Source organism: Ranitomeya imitator, chromosome 9 (genome assembly GCF_032444005.1).
Source record: "Ranitomeya imitator isolate aRanImi1 chromosome 9, aRanImi1.pri, whole genome shotgun sequence".
In the NCBI taxonomy this organism is placed as follows: Eukaryota; Metazoa; Chordata; class Amphibia; order Anura; family Dendrobatidae; genus Ranitomeya; species Ranitomeya imitator.
The window spans coordinates 76,383,983-76,397,146 of record NC_091290.1 but is presented as its reverse complement, the minus strand read 5'-3'; positions in this window follow the sequence as shown (position 1 = coordinate 76,397,146).

Sequence of the window (13,164 nt, the reverse complement as noted above, 5' to 3'; positions counted from 1 at the left end):
TTTTTAAAACAATGAGGAAGTCTAGTGGAAGAGGTCGTGGCCGGGGGCGTTCATTGTCAGCTGGTAATGAGGGTAGTGGTAGTGGTGGAGCATCAGGTGGTCGTGGGGAAAAAAATATTGCACCTAAGTCTGGAGCTGTGGAGCCAGGTTCGTCGTCCGGCTACACAAGGCCTCGAACGCTCCCTTTTCTGGGATTAGGAAAACCGCTTTTAAAGCCGGAGCAGCAAGAGCAAGTTTTGGCTTATCTTGCTGACTCAGCCTCTAGCTCTTTTGCCTCCTCTCGTGAAACTGGTAAAAGTAAAAGCAGCGCGTCGTTAGTGGATGTTCACGGTCAGGGACAAGTCACTTCCTTGTCCTCTTCAGCAAAAACAACAACAGAGAAGAATGCAGCAGGCGACACAACGGGTTACTCCATGGAGCTCTTTACACATACTGTCCCTGGCTTAGAAAGTGAAGCAGTTAACAGTCCATGCCCATTACAAGTTGAATCTGACATGGAGTGCACTGACGCACAGCCACAGCCAGACTACTATGCTGGTCCTTTGACTCAGACCACAACATTGCCCTCGCAGGGTGCTGATCAAGAATCAGACCCTGATGAGACTATGTTGCCCCATCACGAACGCTATACCACCGAACGACACGGTGACACAGACGAAGTTGCGCAGGAGGTACAAGAAGAGTTATTAGATGACCCAGTTCTTGACCCCGATTGGCAGCCATTGGGGGAACAGGGTGCAGGCGGCAGCAGTTCTGAAGCAGAGGAGGAGGAGGGGCCGCAGCAGGCATCAACATCGCCACAGGTTCCATCTGCCGGGCCCGTATCTTGCCCAAAACGCGTGGCAAAGCCAAAACCTGGTGGAGGACAGCGTGGCCATCCGGTTAAAGCTCAGTCTGCAATGCCTGAAAAGGTATCCGATGCTAGAAAGAGTGCAGTCTGGCATTTTTTTAAACAACATCCAATTGATCAGCGCAAAGTCATCTGTCAAAAATGTTCTACTTCCTTAAGCAGAGGTCAGAATCTGAAAAGTCTCAATACTAGTTGCATGCATAGACATTTAACCACCATGCATTTGAAAGCTTGGACTAACTACCAAACGTCCCTTAAGGTTGTTGCACCCTCGGCCAATGAAGCTAGTCATCAACGCAACATCCCTTCCGGCAGTGTAGGACCACCATTTAGCGCACCACCTGCTGTATCTGTGCAGGTATCTTTGCCAGGCCAAAGCAGTCAGGGTCAGGGAATCACCAGTTTCGTAGTAGGAAACACTGCATCTAGGGCACCGGCGGCAACAATACCATCTCCCACCGTCTCTCAGTCTGCCATGTCCACCGGCACCCCCGCTAGTTCCACGATCTCCAGCTCTCCAGTCCAGCTCACCCTACATGAGACTATGGTTAGAAAAAGGAAATACTTAGCCTCGCATCCGCGTACACAGGGTTTGAACGCCCACATAGCTAGACTAATCTCGTTAGAGATGATGCCCTACCGGTTAGTTGAAAGCGAAGCTTTCAAAGACCTGATGGACTACGCTGTACCACGCTACGAGCTACCCAGTCGACACTTTTTTTCCAGAAAAGCCATCCCAGCCCTCCACCAGCATGTTAAAGAGCGCATCGTCCATGCACTCAGGCAATCTGTGAGCACAAAGGTGCACCTGACAACAGATGCATGGACCAGTAGGCATGGCCAGGGACGTTACGTGTCCATCACGGCACACTGGGTAAATGTGGTGGATTCAGGGTCCACAGGGGACAGCAAGTTTGGGACAGTTCTGCCTAGCCCACGGTCTAGTAAACAGTTGTCTGTAGCCGTTCGCACCCCCTCCTCCTCCTCCTCCTCCTCGTCCTCCTGCAGAAGCAAGAGCTCGTCCACAGACCGCAGTCGCACAAACACTCCATCCGCACCTGCCACTGTTGCACACCAGGTCTCCCATTATGGGGCAGCTACTGGCAAACGTCAGCAGGCTGTATTGGCTATGAAGTGTTTGGGCGACAATAGACACACCGCGGAAGTTCTGTCCGAGTTCTTGCAGCAAGAAACGCAGTCGTGGCTGGGCACTGTAGATCTTGAGGCAGGCAAGGTAGTGAGTGATAACGGAAGGAATTTCATGGCTGCCATCTCCCTTTCCCAACTGAAACACATTCCTTGCCTGGCTCACACCTTAAACCTGGTGGTGCAGTGCTTCCTGAAAAGTTATCCGGGGTTATCCGACCTGCTCCTCAAAGTGCGTGGACTTTGCGCACATATCCGCCGTTCGCCTGTACACTCCAGCCGTATGCAAACCTATCAGCGTTCTTTGAACCTTCCCCAGCATCGCCTAATCATAGACGTTGCAACAAGGTGGAACTCAACACTGCACATGCTTCAGAGACTGTGCGAACAGAGGCGGGCTGTTATGTTTTTGTGGGAGGATACACATACACGGGCAGGCAGTAGGATGGCAGACATGGAGTTGTCAGGTGTGCAGTGGTCGAAGATTCAAGACATGTGTCAAGTCCTTCAGTGTTTTGAGGAATGCACACGGCTGGTTAGTGCAGACAACGCCATAATAAGCATGAGCATCCCCCTAATGCGTCTGCTGATGCAAAGTTTGACGCACATAAAGGATCAGGCGTCTGCACCAGAGGAAGAGGAAAGCCTTGATGACAGTCAGCGATTGTCTGGTCAGGGCAGTGTACATGACGAGGTACCGGGCGAAGAGGAGGTGGAGGATGAGGAGGATGATGGGGATGAGTATATTTTTAATGAGGAAGCTTTCCCGGGGGCACGGGAAATTGGTGGCGTGGCAAGGCCGGGTTCTGGTTTTTTGAGGGACACAAGTGACGTAGATTTGCCTGCAACTGCCCCTCAACCAAGCACAACCGCAGATTTGACAACGGGAACTTTGGCCCACATGGCGGATTATGCCTTGCGTATCCTCAAAAGGGACACACGCATTACAAAAATGATGAACGATGACGATTACTGGTTGGCCTGCCTCCTTGATCCTCGCTATAAAGGCAAATTGCAAAATATTATGCCACATGAGAACTTGGAACTAATATTAGCAACAAAACAATCAACTCTTGTTGACCGTTTGCTTCTGGCATTCCCTGCACACAGCGCCCGTGATCGTTCTCACACGAGCTCCAGGGGCCAGCAGACCAGAGGTGTTAGAGGGGCAGAAATCAGAAGTGGCGTTGGCCAGAGGGGTTTTCTGACCAGGTTGTGGAGTGATTTTTCTATGACCGCAGACAGGACAGGTACTGCAGCATCAATTCAAAGTGACAGGAGACAACATTTGTCCAGTATGGTTACAAACTATTTTTCATCCCTTATCGACGTTCTCCCTCAACCGTCATTCCCATTTGATTACTGGGCATCCAAATTAGACACCTGGCCAGAATTGGCAGAATATGCATTGCAGGAGCTTGCTTGCCCGGCAGCTAGTGTCCTATCAGAAAGAGTATTCAGTGCTGCAGGTTCAATACTAACAGAAAAAAGGACTCGTCTGGCTACCCAAAATGTAGATGATCTAACCTTCATTAAAATGAACCACAACTGGATTTCAAAATCTTTTGCCCCACCCTGCCCGGCTGACACCTAGCTTTCCTATGAAAAGGTCTTGCCTGTGGACTATTCTGAATGACTTTTCCAATCTCGTAATTTTCTTCACCTGATTGTCCAGCATACGACATGTTTCCACCTCACGAAATGGCCAAACTCCCCACACGGGGCCGTGCTATCGCCACTTTGCGCTTGGACCCTTGAGAGTGCTGTTTGTCTGAAGAGGTGGGTGTGGCCGCTTTTGGTCGACGGCACTGCCACTGGGTCCCTCATAGTACAATAAAGTGTCTCTGGCGGTGGTGGTGCGCACCCAACGTCAGACACACCGTTGTAATATGAGGGGCCCTGTGCCTGTACCGCCGGCCACAAGACAGTTCCCCCCCCAGCTCAAACAGTGCTCTACCACTAGCAAAATTATCTCTCACAGCTTCACCAATGTGTAGTCTAGGCGCTGACATCCTTCAATGCCTGGCACTGACAATACCATTGTTTTGACATTTTTGTTATGTTAGGCCTTCGAAGCCTGTCTGCGGTCCCTTCTTTCTACAACTACTACACTGACCAGGCCACTGCTGGCCGTGTTACCCTGGAACCAATTTAAAAGTGCCTACAGTCAGCCCAATTTTGTTATGTTAGGCCTTCGAAGACTGTTTGCCGTCACTCCTTCCACTAGACTTCCACTGACCAGACCACTGCTGCCCGTGTACCCCTGGAACCAATTTAAAAGTGCCTACAGCCAGCCCAAGTTTGTTATGTTAGGCCTTCGAAGCCTGTCTGCGGTCACTCCTTCCACTAGACTTCCACAGACCAGACCACTGCTGCCCGTGTACCCCTGGAACCAATTTAAAAGTGCCTACAGCCAGCCCAAGTTTGTAATGTTAGGCCTTGGAAGCCTGTCTGCGGTCACTCCTTCCACTAGACTTCCACTGACGAGACCACTGCTGCCCGTGTACCCCTGGAACCAATTTAAAAGTGCCTACAGCCAGCCCAAGTTTGTTATGTTAGGCCTTCGAAGCCTGTCTGCGGTCACTCCTTCCACTAGACTTCCACAGACCAGACCACTGCTGCCCGTGTACCCCTGGAACCAATTTAAAAGTGCCTACAGCCAGCCCAAGTTTGTTATGTTAGGCCTTGGAAGCCTGTCTGCGGTCACTCCTTCCACTAGACTTCCACTGACCATACACTGCTGCCCATGTACCCCTGGAACCAATTTAAAAGTGCCTACAGCCAGCCCAAGTTTGTTATGTTAGGCCTTCGAAGCCTGTCTGCGTCCCGTTCTTTCAACTACAACTACACTGACCAGGCCACTGATGGCCGTGTTCCCCTGGAACCAATTTTAACTTGCCTACAGCCAGCCCTATATTATTATGTTAGGCCTTCGAAGCCTGTCTGCGTCCCGTTCTTTCAACTACAACTACACTGACCAGGCCACTGATGGCCGTGTTCCCCTGGAACCAATTTTAACTTGCCTACAGCCAGCCCAATGTTAGGCCTTTGATGCCTGTCTGCCGTCACTCCTTCCACTAGGCCTCCACTGACCTGTCTATTGCTGCCCGTGTACCCCTTGAACCAACATCATTAAATATAAAAAAAATTAATTTGATTATAAAAAATAAGATCGTGTTGAGATCTCAAATGCAGACATTTCAACAATCAAAACAAACACACAACAAATATCTGGAACTGTACTACAAAGGTCCAACAGCTACAATTTCTTTCTCCTGCAAGAAGTTAACTGAAAGTTTTTTGGAGTTGTTAACACAGATATGGCATCCACCGAGTGTTGTCCTGTCGCGTCTCCTTTAAATTATTTCCAATAAGATGTTAAACTATTAATTTAATAAAATCAATAATTAAAAAAATAATTGAGTAAGTCAAAAGCACATTGCAAATAAACATTAATTACAAATCAAGAAGCATGGCGCGTCCGAGGGTGAGTAGATACCGAATAAGAATATAATCACCCTCGGACGCGCAATGCTTATTTAAAACAGCCTTCCTTCCTAAGAATCAGCCCTTCCGTGGTGTAGAGAGAGGTTGTGATACACTCCAAGGTGTTCCCCAGGTTGCCTTTCCTGAGCTTCGATCTTCCGGCTCTCGTTTAGTAGCTGTTGGAAACTACGCTGCATTAGGCCTACTAATTGTGTATGGGTGAAACAGTGGCGCATCTGCGGTCCCTCCTTCCACTAGGCCTCCACTGACCTGTCTACTGCGGCCCGTGTACCCCTTGAACCAACCTAATAAAATATTTAAAAAATTAATTTGATTATAAAAAATAAGATCGTGTTGAGATCTCAAATGCAGACATTTTAACAATCAAAACAAACACACAACAAATATCTGGAACTGTACTACAAAGGTCCAACAGCTACAATTTCTTTCTCCTGCAAGAAGTTAACTGAAAGTTTTTTGGAGTTGTTAACACAGATATGGCATCCACCGAGTGTTGTCCTGTCGCGTCTCCTTTAAATTATTTCCAATAAGATGTTAAACTATTAATTTAATAAAATCAATAATTAAAAAAATAATTGAGTAAGTCAAAAGCACATTGCAAATAAACATTAATTACAAATCAAGAAGCATGGCGCGTCCGAGGGTGAGTAGATACCGAATAAGAATATAATCACCCTCGGATGCGCAATGCTTATTTACAACAGCCTTCCTTCCTAAGAATCAGCCCTTTCGTGGTGTAGAGAGAGGTTGTGTTACACTCCAAGGTGTTCCCCGGGTTGCCTTTCATGAGCTTCGATCTTCCGGCTCTCGTTTAGTAGTTGGTGGAAACTACGCTGCATTAGGCCTACAAATTTGGTATGGGGTGTAGAGACAGGTTGTGTTACACTCCAAGGTTTTCACCAGGTTGCCTTTCCTGAGCTTCGATCTTCATGCTCTCGTTTAGTAGTTGTAGAAAAGTACGCTGCATTAGGCCTAAAAAATGGGTATGGGGTGGAGAGAGATGGTGTGTTACACTCCAAGGTGTTCCCCAGGTTGCCTTTCCTGAACTTCGATCTTCATGCTCTCGTTTAGTAGGTGTCGGAAAGTAGGCTGCATTAGGCCTACAAATTGGGTATGGGGTGGAGAGAGATGGTGTGTTACACTCCAAGGTGTTCCCCAGGTTTCCTTGCCATTGCTTCGGTCTTCCGACTCTCGTTTAGTAGTTGTAGAAAAGTACACAGCATTAGGCCTACAAAATGGGTATGGGGTGGAGAGAGATGGTGTGTTACACTCCAAGGTGTTCCCCAGGTTGCCTTTCCTGAGCTTCTATCTTCAGGCTCTCATTAAATTGTGGTTAAATGGAACAACTGCATTTGGCGTACTAGTTGGTTTGGGGCCTACTATCGGTGTCTGCCACTCCTTGCTGTTCTCCTGGTTTCCTGTCCTGAAATTCCATTTTCAGCCTCTCGTTAAGTAGTTGTTAATGTTAGACTGCATTTGGCCTACTAGTTGGGTTGGGGCCTACTATCGGTGTCTGCCACTCCTTGCTGTTCTCCTCCACTGAACAAAGCTGTGCCGCCTGTTTACTACGGTTGCCAATTTTGAACTGCATTTCGACTACTTACTGATTTGGCCCTACTCTCTGTGTCAGCCTCTCATTCCAGTTGTCCTCCACTGCAATGCCCCCTGGTTATTCCTGTGTTACCAATTTTGAACTGCATTTAGCCCACTTTCTTCTTTGGGCCTATATCTGTGTTTCCACTTCATCGTGCCCATTGCCCAGCCAGTGATAGATGAGTCTGCTGGTACATTGACCCATAACGCAACATTCCCCGTGCACGCTACACAACAACATTGTGACCCTGTTGAAAGTCAGGTTGCTCTTCCCGCATACCATACCACCTTACACGGGGACAAAGAGGAAGATGCAGATGAAAGTGCAGGTTCCTTCATCAGGTGGGGGGAGGAATACTAGTTGGCGACGTCACTGGCACAGGGCCTCTCATAGTACGCAAAAGTGTTGCTGCCGGTGGGAGGCGCCCCCGCCGTGCAAACACACCGCTGTACTTTGAGGGGCCCTGTGCCAGTGCCAATGCCGAGTGGGCCCCCCCTGCTTGCTCAGGTTCACAGCACTTGCAAAGTTGAAATACTTACCTCTCCCTGCTCCACTGCCGTGACGTGGTCCAGATTTCCTGGGCCCACTAATTACTTGAACCAGCCCTACCCCCCACAACTTTAGCCAAATGACCCCCAATTTCAAATGCCTTCCAATTATTATAAGGTAAATTACGCTTGACAAGCTTCATTAAGAAGAATGGATGGTTTTGACATTAAAATGGGTACTCTAGGTGTTTTCCTGGCCCCCACTCACTGCCGACTATGCTGCCCCATTGACTTGCATTGGGTTTCGTGTTTCGGTCGATCCCGACTTTACGTCATAATCGGCCGATTTCACTCGACCCGACTTTGGACATAGTCGGGTTTCGCAAAACCCGGCTCGACTCTAAAAAGGTCAAGGTCGCTCAACTCTAGTGAAGACTATTCCGAATGCTCAGCAGGGTAGGACTACAACACACAGGCGCTATTGGTAAGCAATGATTTCCATCTGCGAGGGAAACTCTGGATGTGCCCATCGGACCGGCCGGTCTCTTATAGCCCGGTTGAACGTGCACTGGACTGAGTGTACTGAAGCCTTCAGTAAAAGGTAAAGAGACTGCAACCCTGTGTCCTCGTTATTGCCTGCACCTCACACCATCACCATCCACCTTACTGGGAAGCCCTGGGGACATACTTCACCTGTGGGAAGGTATACCATCCAGCTGCCATTCCATCACCCCAGCGGACCCCACAGCAGCGTCGGTCGCCCTGACCGAATACCACAGGTGGCGTCACGAACTACTGACAGACTGTACTACCATTTTCATTGGACGCCCCTTAGCAGGGTCACGACCGGGTCCAGCCACCGTGACAACCGCAGAACAGAAGGAGAAGGGACCGGTACCGAGTGACTTGTGGCCCTGTGTCTGGGGGCGCTCCAGCTTGGTGCCATGAACAGGATCGTACTTAAGCCTGAGAAGCAGGTCATGTGTGCCTTGGAACTGTGATTGAAACGTGTTGGACTGTGATTTATTGCAAGGACTGTGTGTTGCTATCTGCCGTAAGATTCCCGCCAAAACTGCCGCCATTATAGCGCCACGAGGGGCGCAGGGGAAGAAGAAGGGCGTGGAAGTGGGTGTGAGTAAACTGGAGAGCGCGAAAAATAATGGCCGCCCAGTCTAAATACTTCTGCACCGTGAGGACATGTCCGTCAGCAGCAGAGATCCGCCTCCTGATCCTCAATGGGGGGCGGAGGAACAAGAAACGCAACCACCCACAAAGAAGAGAGCGGGAAAGAGACCAGGAGGTGACCCACGTGGAGTACGCCATGGCCAGCAGCTCAGACCCCGACTGCGGGGTTGAAGCGGAGGGCTCCCCCAGCTACCCGGATGAGCCTAGCAGCCAAATGTCCACCAGTGGGACCGGTCTCCTGCAGAATGAGATGGAGGATCTCATGGAGCAGCTGCTCCAGTGGCGACTGAAGGCTAAGACCCCGTGCCAGGAGATGCCGGCGGAGGAGCCCCTGATCCTGGATCCTCTGCTATCACCGGAGCTGACCGCAAGGGAAGAAGTTGCCTCGATCGGTGATTCTGCTGACCCCGTCCCGCCGGCGAAGGACCTGTTAATCGGCCCCGTCGCAGCGCCCCCTCTCCCTGGGACCCATAGACTCCAACGTCTCCCCCAATGGGACCAACCCACGGGCATGGAGCACTTCCTGAAGGCCCCGATCTCGCCGCTTACCATGCCAGGCGAGGTCTACGCCAAACGTACGGTGTGCCGCTGGGTGAACCCAGGGACGAACATTATGGGGTTTCCCGGAGTGCAGACGCAGGAGAAGGAGTTGGTCGAGGCCCTTAGCTGGGAGCAATACCAGGCCCGGCTGGATCAGCAGTGGAAGGAGTCAGAGGAACATCGTCAGGCCCAGCGGGAGGCCCATTACCGGCGGGACCTTGCAGTGAAGGACCGGGCCCGCAAAGACCGTACCACCCACCAGGCCCCGCGCAGGCAGGGCACCGTTGTCGAGTTCCGGCTCCGCGGAGGATGGGGCTTTATTAAGGAGCCGGACCTATACTCCGAGATCTTTGTGAACTGGAGAGACGTGGAGTCCCATCTCAGAGAAGGCCACCCGGATCGGGATTTGTACAAGGGGGATGAGGTCACTTACACCCGGCTTTTCGGGGAGAGGGGCTGGTTCGCCCTGAACGTGCGTAAGCAGTCAGCCTCCGGGTCATCATCCAGCAGAGCGGCAGAGAAGCCGTCCCCCATAGCGAGGGTGCCCCCTTGTGATCGGACCACGACTGTCACCGAGACCACGGTGGTGCTCCCCACATGTACCGTGGTGGAAACCACTACCTGCACTGTGGACACTGTAACTGCGGTGGTACCCGAAAGCTCCACCTCTGGGGTGGCCAGTTCCTCGGTTGTTGCGGGATTCAGAACCATCGCCACTCAGACCCCGGATTGGAGCTCAGAATCTCCTGTCACTACACCGAGTGCCCGCGAGTACCCGGGGGGATGGCCCCGCCCACTGCTGCCGGTGGAGACGTCACAGCCACTAACGCCGAGGAAATAAACCTCGGAGACCTGATTTGTAAATAGTTAACTGTTACCTGCTACTACTTCCAACCCGTCCAGGGTTAACTCCTAGGGATCCCTTTGTTGACCCGGGATCCCTATTGTTTTCTATTGTTTGTTTTTTCTACTGTTCATCATTGTTTTAAAGACTGCCGAATCATGGACGGTGAATTATTCACAAACTGGCTTTGTAAATAGTTGCACCTTCTTAAAGGTGCCCCCTACTGGTTTTATAAGTCGAGGAAGACTTTGCGAAGACTTTGCGAAGACTCGCTGCAGAAAGACTTGATTGCTGTGAACTTGCTGAAAGAGAGTCTGCACCAGAGACTTGGGTCCCTCTTAAAGGGAATGTTTGATGATTGTTTTACTAAAACGTTAATAATGCTGAAGAATTTAGATAGTTTAATAATGTTAATAAAGATTGAGGACAGGAAAGTCTGAAGTGAACCCGTAGGGGTTAGAGAGAGAGTCCTCCTGAGAAACGTAGAAAGATGGTCGGCACAATGGCAGTAGGCTCAGCCAAGGAGCTAGGCGGTCCTGCATTGGTGAAGTGAGAACGGAAAAGAAAGTTGAGTTGTTGTAGTACTTGATAGTGGGCCTTTAGTGGGTTCAGCTTATACGCCCTTAAAGGAAGAGTTAGTTTAATGTTCGAAAATTTTGCACTTAGTAGAATACCCGGCTAGGTACAGAGAGTTATTTATAGTCATAATGTTATTTAAAAATATTTAACTGTTATTTTTGTTTGTAACGTTCAAGTGTCCTTACCTCCCATAAAGGGAAGCACCTTTTCTATTTATTTGTTCTTAGCATCCAAAAATTTTGTATGTCTTTAACTGCATTATATTGTTGTTCTTCTTCCCAGTCCAGGAGTACTGGATTTAACCGGGGGGGAGTGCAGCGCCCCAGAGACCTGGTCGTTGCAGTATGGCCCCAAGGCGAGTAGCGGTACGTCCGATGGCACTAAAGAGTTCTCCTGACCAGGTATCACCAGAACACATTACACTTCACACTCCGGCCACTAGGGGGAGCAAAAGGCTTTATTTATTGGGCCACTCCTCACACTGGTAAAACTAGGGGCTGGGGAGGAAGTTAGTCAGAAGCTGACTGGGTTGGAACCAGGCAACATCCCGTGGCAGGGGGTGTTGCGGGGAGAAGACACAGGGGGGTCCCTGTCAGGCGTGGGAACCTGGCAGGTGCCTAGCGACAGAACAGAACGTAACGGAACCGCGCCTGCACACCTTGCGGTGGTATCCTAAGAAAGAGACAAGAGGGGAAGAATATTGTGGAACAGTGTAAACGAGATCAGCACAAAGGAGAGCCAGTAAGAGTTGTGCCGAGAGAGGAAGGCAACATCTTACTGAGGCGCGTAGTCGGTGGCCGGATCACCGTAGGAGTAACTGACTTCAGGCCTTACTTCAAATTCCGCTGGACAGTTGATTATAGGTTGGCTGTCTACCTTTTACACCTACGAAGACATAGGGGGCAACATTGGGAGAGGGGCGTCTCTAGGGTCCCGGAAGACCTCCAAGCCTTCCCGTCAAACGGGTGGCGTCCTAGCCATACTTTATCTGGGGGACGTTAGAAACTAGCAACATCTGGAACCAAAGAACGAGAGAGAGAGAGAGAGCTGTAGAGAACGAACAAAAGAGAACAGCAGTTGTGAGGACTGTTGTGAATTCCGCTCTTGGGCTCCCTCCGGTGGTTGTAAGTGGCACTTTTGTGAGTTCTGCTCTTGGGCTCCCTCTTGTGGTTTCTAGTGGTATGGCTGCTCCTTGGAGTTAGCTGTCATCAGCTGCCACCATTTATCGTCTCTTCTGCTCGGCTATTTAAGTCTGGCTCTATCTTCAGCCAGTGCCACTTGTAAATGGTTCCTGGTTGGATTCACATCTCTTTGGAGTTCCCTGTTATCCTGACCAGTTCAGCTAAGCTAAGTTTTTGCTTGCCCTTTTCTGTCCATAGATTGTGGACTTATCCATTCTGTGCTTTCTATGTTTGTCCAACTTTTCAGTGTGAATTAATTCTGTCTTGCTGGAAGCTCTGGGAGGCAGATTTGCCCTCCACACCGTTAGTCAGGTGTGGAGATTTTTTGTAAGCTCTGCGTGGATTTTTGTAGTGTTTTATACTGACCGCACAGTATTTCATCCTGTCCTATCTATTTAGCTAGACTGGCCTCCTGTGCTCATCCTGGTTTCATTCTGTGTATGTCTTTTCCCTCTCCACTCACAGTCATTATTTGTGGGGGACTAATCTATCCTTTGGGGATTTTTTCTGAGGCAAGATAGCTTTCCTGCTTCTATCTTTAGGGGTAGTTAGCTCTTAGGCTGTGACAAGATGCCTAGGGAGAGTTAGGAGCATTCCACGGCTACTTCTAGTGTTGTGTTGAGCTTAGGGACTGCGGTCAGTACAGTTACCACTTCCTTCAGATCTCGTTCCATGTTGCTCCTAGACCACCGTGTCATAACAGAGGACTATTCCGAATGCTCAGCAGGGTAGGACTACAACACACAGGCGCTATTGGTAGGCAACGATTTCCATCTGCGAGGGAAACTCTGGATGTGCCCATCGGACTGGCCGGTCTCTGATAGCCCGGTTGAACGTGCTCTAGACTGAGTGTACTGAAGCCTTCAGTAAAAGGTAAAGAGACTGCAACCCTGTGTCCTCGTTATTGCCTGCACCTCACACCATCACCATCCACCTTACTTGGAAGCCCTGGGGACATACTTCACCTGTGGGAAGGTATACCATCCAGCTGCCATTCCATCACCCTAGCGGACCCCACAGCAACGTCGGTCGCCCTGACCGAATACCACAGGTGGCGTCACGAACTACTGACAGACTGTACTACCATTTTCATTGGACGCCCCTTAGCAGGGTCACGACCGGGTCCAGCCACCGTGACAACCGCAGAACAGAAGGAGAAGGGACCGGTACCGAGTGACTTGTGGCCCTATGTCTGGGGGCGCTCCACAACAACATCTGAATTATGTGAAGCTTCAGCTTATGAATGTATT